This window comes from Nanorana parkeri, unplaced genomic scaffold (assembly GCF_000935625.1).
Source record: "Nanorana parkeri isolate BGI_ZX_2015 unplaced genomic scaffold, ASM93562v1 scaffold171, whole genome shotgun sequence".
Classification (NCBI taxonomy): domain Eukaryota; kingdom Metazoa; phylum Chordata; class Amphibia; order Anura; family Dicroglossidae; genus Nanorana; species Nanorana parkeri.
This window is the reverse complement of record NW_017306439.1, coordinates 244,951-250,893: the sequence shown is the minus strand read 5'-3', so window position 1 is coordinate 250,893 and position 5,943 is coordinate 244,951. Positions and strand designations below refer to the sequence as shown.

Here is a 5,943-nt window from a genome sequence, read left to right as displayed (position 1 = left end):
CCGCGATGAACGTTTCTGTATCATTCCAAGTCAACTATGTCAATGATAGTAGATGTAATCCCAAACACTAACATCTCATAGAAGCTTCCATCTGCAACATTCATTCTGCCATGGTGGTCTTTGAGCAGGCACTTCCTGTTATAGGGTGACAATGCTCTGTCCTTGTTCAGGCACTTCCTGTTATAGGGTGACAATGCTCTGTCCTTGTTCAGGCACTTCCTGTTATAGGGTGACAATGCTCCGTCCTTGTTCAGGCACTTCCTGTTATACGGTGACAATGCTCTGTCCTTGTTCAGGCACTTCCTGTTATAAGTGACAGTGCTCCGTCCTTGTTCAGGCACTTCCTGTTATAGGATGACAATGCTTTGTCCTTGTTCAGGCACTTCCTGTTATAGGGTGACAATGCTCTGTCCTTGTTGAAGCACTTCCTGTTATAAGTGACAGTGCTCCGTCCTTGTTCAGGCACTTCCTGTTATAGGATGACAATGCTTTGTCCTTGTTCAGACACTTCCTGTTATAGGGTGACGACACTCTATCCTTGTTCAGAGACTTCCTGTTATAGGGTGGAAATGCTCCATAGTTGTTCAGGCACTTCCTGTTATAGGGTGACAATGCCCTGTCCCTGTCTCCCAATTGTTCTCCTACATGTCACACAGGCTTCCAATAGAGACTACAAGTGGCCATTTTGACACACATCACACAAGCATGGACCACTGTTGTCACCATTAGGAAACCCACCTTAAGAATTGCCCTTAACCCCTATTGTAGTAGTTTCCAGCCTGTGCTTATAACACATCAGTAAACTCATGAGAAGGCCTTTAACTTGCTGAGATTGTGGACTGGTTTTATATAATTTAAAACAGAAGTTGAGTTATTTTCTAGTTTTGGATTGTGTTGAGAATGTTAGACCATGTCAGGTTTGTATTGGTCTTTAGAAAAGTATGGACAGGACGCTTGGGATCCAAAGTTGGTTTCATTTCTCAGTTCCTCAAGTTCATACTCCAGTATAATGGCTCTAGTTAGGTTGGTTGGTTGTTTGGTTGGAAAGGGGCTTGAAAATTGGCTTGGAGATGTAGGAAAAACATGACCACCACAGCAAAAGTTTAGGAGGCCAAAGGGGTTTACTTCATCACTGAAGTCCAAAAGTAACAAGCCAAGCCTTTTGGGCTTTTCCTCATGAGGGCCTCCAGTGCTTGTTTGAATAGACTGAAGGTCTCATAAGGGTGCATCAGCTTGGGTGTTGGCTGCTTTAATCTTTTCCTCTAAAAAAAGTGCATCCACCACTGGTTGAGTGAGGACGTCTCACTCTCACCCCAAGCCTTGATGATGTGGGGACATTGTTGCCTTTGCACTTCTAGAAGGAAATAAATATTCTTGTACTCTATGTATTTAAAGGTTCCAATTGATCCAGGTCATGCTAATGCTAGTAGTAGTAGTCTCATTCAGCTGGACTTGTTCTGTAATGTTGAAGATGTTTCACTTCTTGTCCAATCCAACCTTCTCCGTGTCTGGAACATACCCTGGCATTTATATCCTAACAGTTAGCTCAGTCACCTTCATCCTACCACCATGGATGTTGATTGGCCTTGGTTGGTATTGCCATCATGTTCTTGGACAATCAACATATTGCATGATGGTTTGAATAAGATGAATGAAGGACTAACTACTAGCTGCTCTCGTGGCACTCTTATCTTCAACTTATTCTGTAATGTTATAGATGTTTCACTGCTTGTCCAAGTAGCTTCCTCAGTCGAACTGAGGAAGCTTCTTAGATAGTGATGTAGCACCTTCAACAATATAGATCATGTCCAGTAGAATGTGACAACTAGCTATACCATGACCTGGATAACCGAGAACCTTCACGGACTTGTCCACCAGGACATTTTCCAGTAACAGGTCCAGTTTCAACTAATGCAAACACTGCAGTTCCATCATCAGTAACACTTAAGACTGACTTATGGAGTTTCTAGAGTGAGAGATGGACACAAGTGAGTACCATGACTATTGGTAAGAACAACATTGGCGGTGATTCTAGATGTTCTCTCTACAGGATCAGGTACCACTTGCTTGACATTACGAGGTCTCACAAAGTAATGCATAACCATGTTTCAGCTCTAGGCAGACGTGTGGAACTTTCAAGTGCTTACACAAGGCCACCCTGTGCCATTACTGTACGATGCTATGTCTTCCCTAGTCTGCTTTCCTTAAGGATTAGGAAGAATTTGTTCACAAGCAGCCAGCGCGATTTAATAACAGGAGGCAATGCATCTTGTATTGTCAGAGGACGTATCATGTATATATTTTAACGTATGCAAAAAAAAAAGAGGCCTCTCGAGCCATCAGTGTGCACAAAGGATATACAAAGTAAACCAAAGTCATTTTGGTGTAAATGTGGCTTTGCACATGCGTAGTCATGTCCCCTGCCATGTCAGGGAAAGGTCTGAGGGTCCGGATGATGAAGTACATTAAAGTGTACCTGGCAAGAAACACTACACAGCGGAGGCCATTATTTTGTAGCTCACGAATATTTCGGTTTTGGTGGAGCGGTCATAAATTCCAGACCTGCAAGAGAATGAGACCTTGTGAAAGCGGCTGGGGTTTTGCCCACAATTGGCTGGATTGCGTGAGCTTGGGAGCATTTTCGATCCTGAAATGCAGTTGAATGCATTGAGGTGCATTAAAACTGGGCAGGAGGTTTTAAGGAAATGCTTCAGAGTGGAACCAGAAATTAAGAGTCCAGGCAATTCATTCATTCCAATCAAATTCTATCGGTGTGGCCAATGCTCCGATTCTAGAAGTTGGCTATACTTATTGAACTCATAGGAGTCTTGGACACTTAGCCTTAGTTGTGGGTGTGGAGCTCCCTCCGTCTTTCCAGGTCAAATGTTGGGTGGCATTGACTAAACCAACGCCCAACCTTTTGTTTTTCTAGGATCTTGAGACTAGGAGTGAGGTATAAAATAGTTCAGTAATATTCTATATACAGCCAATGCTCTAATTCTAGAAGTTGGCTATGCTCATTGGACTCATAGCATAGCATAGGACTCTTAGCCTCTTAATTTTGGGTGTGGAGCTTCCCCTTGTCTTTCCAGGTCAGATGTTGGGTGGTGTTGACTAAACCCCATCCCAACCTTCTGTTAAGGTATACAACAGTTTAATACTATTCTATATATAGCCAATGCTGTCACATTCTAGCCGTGATGAAAGGTGTGTCCCTGAGTCTCCAAAGTGAGTTGACTACACTCCCTCTGGACGCTTACTTTTGGGTTTGGACCCCATTCATGTCTTTTCAAGTCGAATATTGGGTGGCATTGACTAAACCAGCTCCCTTTTGTTTTTCTAGGATCTTCACCATTGTTGAAGAATGGGGTATAAAATAGTTCAATAATATTCTGTAGGTGTAGCCAGTATTCAAATTCTAGGCCCGATGAAGGGGTGTCCATGAGTGCCCAATTGAGGAGGCTACATTCATAGAGTTTTATTGGACTATATTCATGGAATAAAAATAATGCTTGAACTCTTACTTTTCGGTGTGGAGCTCCCTCCGTCTTTCCAGGCCAAATGTTGGATGGGGTTGACTGAACCAACTCCCAACTGCTGTTTTTCTAAGATCTTTGTCATTGTTGAAGAATGAGGAATACAATTGTTCAATAAAATTCTACAGGTGTAGCCAATGTTCAGATTCTAGAAGGGGGTCTCCTTGAGTCCCTCATAGGACTCTTGGACACTTGGATTCTGGGTGTGAAGCTCCCTTGTCTTTCCAGGTCAAACGTTGGGTGGCTTTGACTAAACCAGCTCCCAGCCCACTGTTTTTTCTCTCGTATCTTTGCCATTGTTGAGGAATTAACATGAACACCCCTCAATAATGCAACGGTCAGCTGATACGTTCCAGCCATATTTTTTTGGAAGCCTACAAAATATCTTCTTCCGCTTTGTGGACATTTCTTTCTCCCCTGAGAAGACAAATACTGAGCAATACTGAGTATTACTTCACACCAGACTGTACGTTTTGTGCTGAATGAACACAGAGGGATTGTTTTTCAGGCCTAGTCGTGAAGTAGGCAGAAGCTTGAACACACTAGCCCTTGACATCCTAACCTGTATCCCTCCAAGCACACAAGTGTTGTTCTGATGTACCCCATTGAAGTAGATGTAATCCCAACCAATAAAATCTCATACGACCTGTTAACATTTTCAAAACTGGAAGTTTCATTAGAATAATACCTGGTGACCCTCCTTGTTCAGACACTTCCTGTTATGGGGTGACAAAGCTCTATCCCTGTGCTCCTATGTGGTCAACTGGGCTTCTGATGGAGTAGGTCTCTAAGAAACCCATCAGTGGTGTCCTTTATAGCAAATAGAGGAAATGCCTGTGGATCCTGCCAGAAATGAAGTTTTATCTTGTTTCTTGAAACTTCCCGTTATAGGGGGACAATACTCTGTTTCCCAATTGTCCTCCTGCATGGTCACCCTGCCACATGGGCTTCCGATGGAGACTACAGTCGGCCATATCAACACTCATCACACAGACATGGTCCACTGTGGTCACGATTAGGAAATGCGCCCTGAGCAATGCCACTTACATAGTCACTTGCATAGGGTTTACATCTACTTTGAGGGCTTCATGTATAAAAGTTCCTCTACTCGTTAGCACCTTCTAGGGGCACTAGTGCCATCAAGGAGCACTAGCGTCATCAAGGGGCACTAGCGCCGTTAAAGGGCACTAGTGCCGTGAGAAGGACCTTGGTGGAACCTTTATGAATGAAGCCCTAGGTCAGTTTCTTGAGATAGTTTGTAGAGTCTACAAGTGTGTGTTGATACTCGGCATCATTGCAAGAAGTTAAAACAATGCTGCCAGGGGGAAAGAAGGGTGAACAATAAAAACCTGTAGGGGCTGAGGGTTGCTGGGGAGGTGGATGAGCGGAAGAGCGGCTCAATAGATCCAGGCATGGTACAATGCACATTGCCTAGCGCTGTCTTGACGGCTGATTTGTGCCTGAACCCTTCTCAAGATGTTGTGAGGATTTGAGGTGTCTTTTACAGTAAGACTTTTAAAAAAAAGGGGGGGGGGAATCTTTTCACAAAGTGAGAGGTTTACAAAAAAAAAATATTGATATGAAAAATAAACACGATAAAAACTAAAAAAAAACAACAACTCTACTCTCTTGACCATTTCCCCGCTGGCTAGGAGCCTATGTTGCCTAACAGAGCGGTGCCACGGTGAGGAACCCCGCCCCCCATCCCTCCATCCAGCTGGGAAATGGTTAACAGTCTTTCTACTTTTTTCTCTGTCGGTTCCCGACCTGTATCTCCCTCTTCCACTCTTGTTTTATTATCATTTCCGACTCCGCCATAAGGACGAGGTGGATGTTTCCTCCTTCTGAGGACCTCCTCCTTATGACGTTTTATACACTGTGCTCAATGTTATAGAACCTTTTTGCACTAGATCCTCTTTTTATTTTATGAGATGGTTTAAAAAAATGATGCTATAATTGAGTTGTATTTAAAACAAAACAAAACAAAAAAAGAATATAATACTAATAATGTCTGTGTTTCAATAGTCCTTTATCTGTACATGTAATGCTTTCTGTTCTGTTGTACTTTGGGCAGACGATTTCTGTCCCCTGTTTAACCCAGTAAAAGAAATAAAATGTTACCAATTGATGATAACGATTAGCTGACGTCTTTCCTTTTTTTTGTTCATTGATTGTTGATATTTCACTTGTTTTATTTTGCTTATGAATAGCTGGAGTTGGTCACATCCAACTGGACTTGGAGTCATTATAACTTCCAACTGGTCTTGGCCTCATTATCACATCCAACTGGACTTGGGCTTATTATCACATCCAACTGGACTTGGAGTCATTATCACATCCAAATGGACTTGGGCTCATTATCACATCCATCTGGACTTTTTGTCATTATCACATCCAACTGGACTTG

General features: G+C 42.8%; 1 long non-coding RNA gene across 1 annotated transcript; it reads right to left on the bottom strand.

The window, feature by feature from the left end:
* Positions 1-1,673: 1,673 nt before the first annotated feature.
* LOC108785632 lies at positions 1,674-5,117 on the bottom strand. Its single transcript, XR_001941145.1, has 3 exons — positions 4,886-5,117; positions 3,964-3,968; positions 1,674-1,684 (listed from the first exon to the last, which is right to left on the bottom strand). It is a non-coding gene; the product is annotated as an uncharacterized LOC108785632 (long non-coding RNA).
* Between the last annotated feature and the right edge of the window lie 826 nt (positions 5,118-5,943).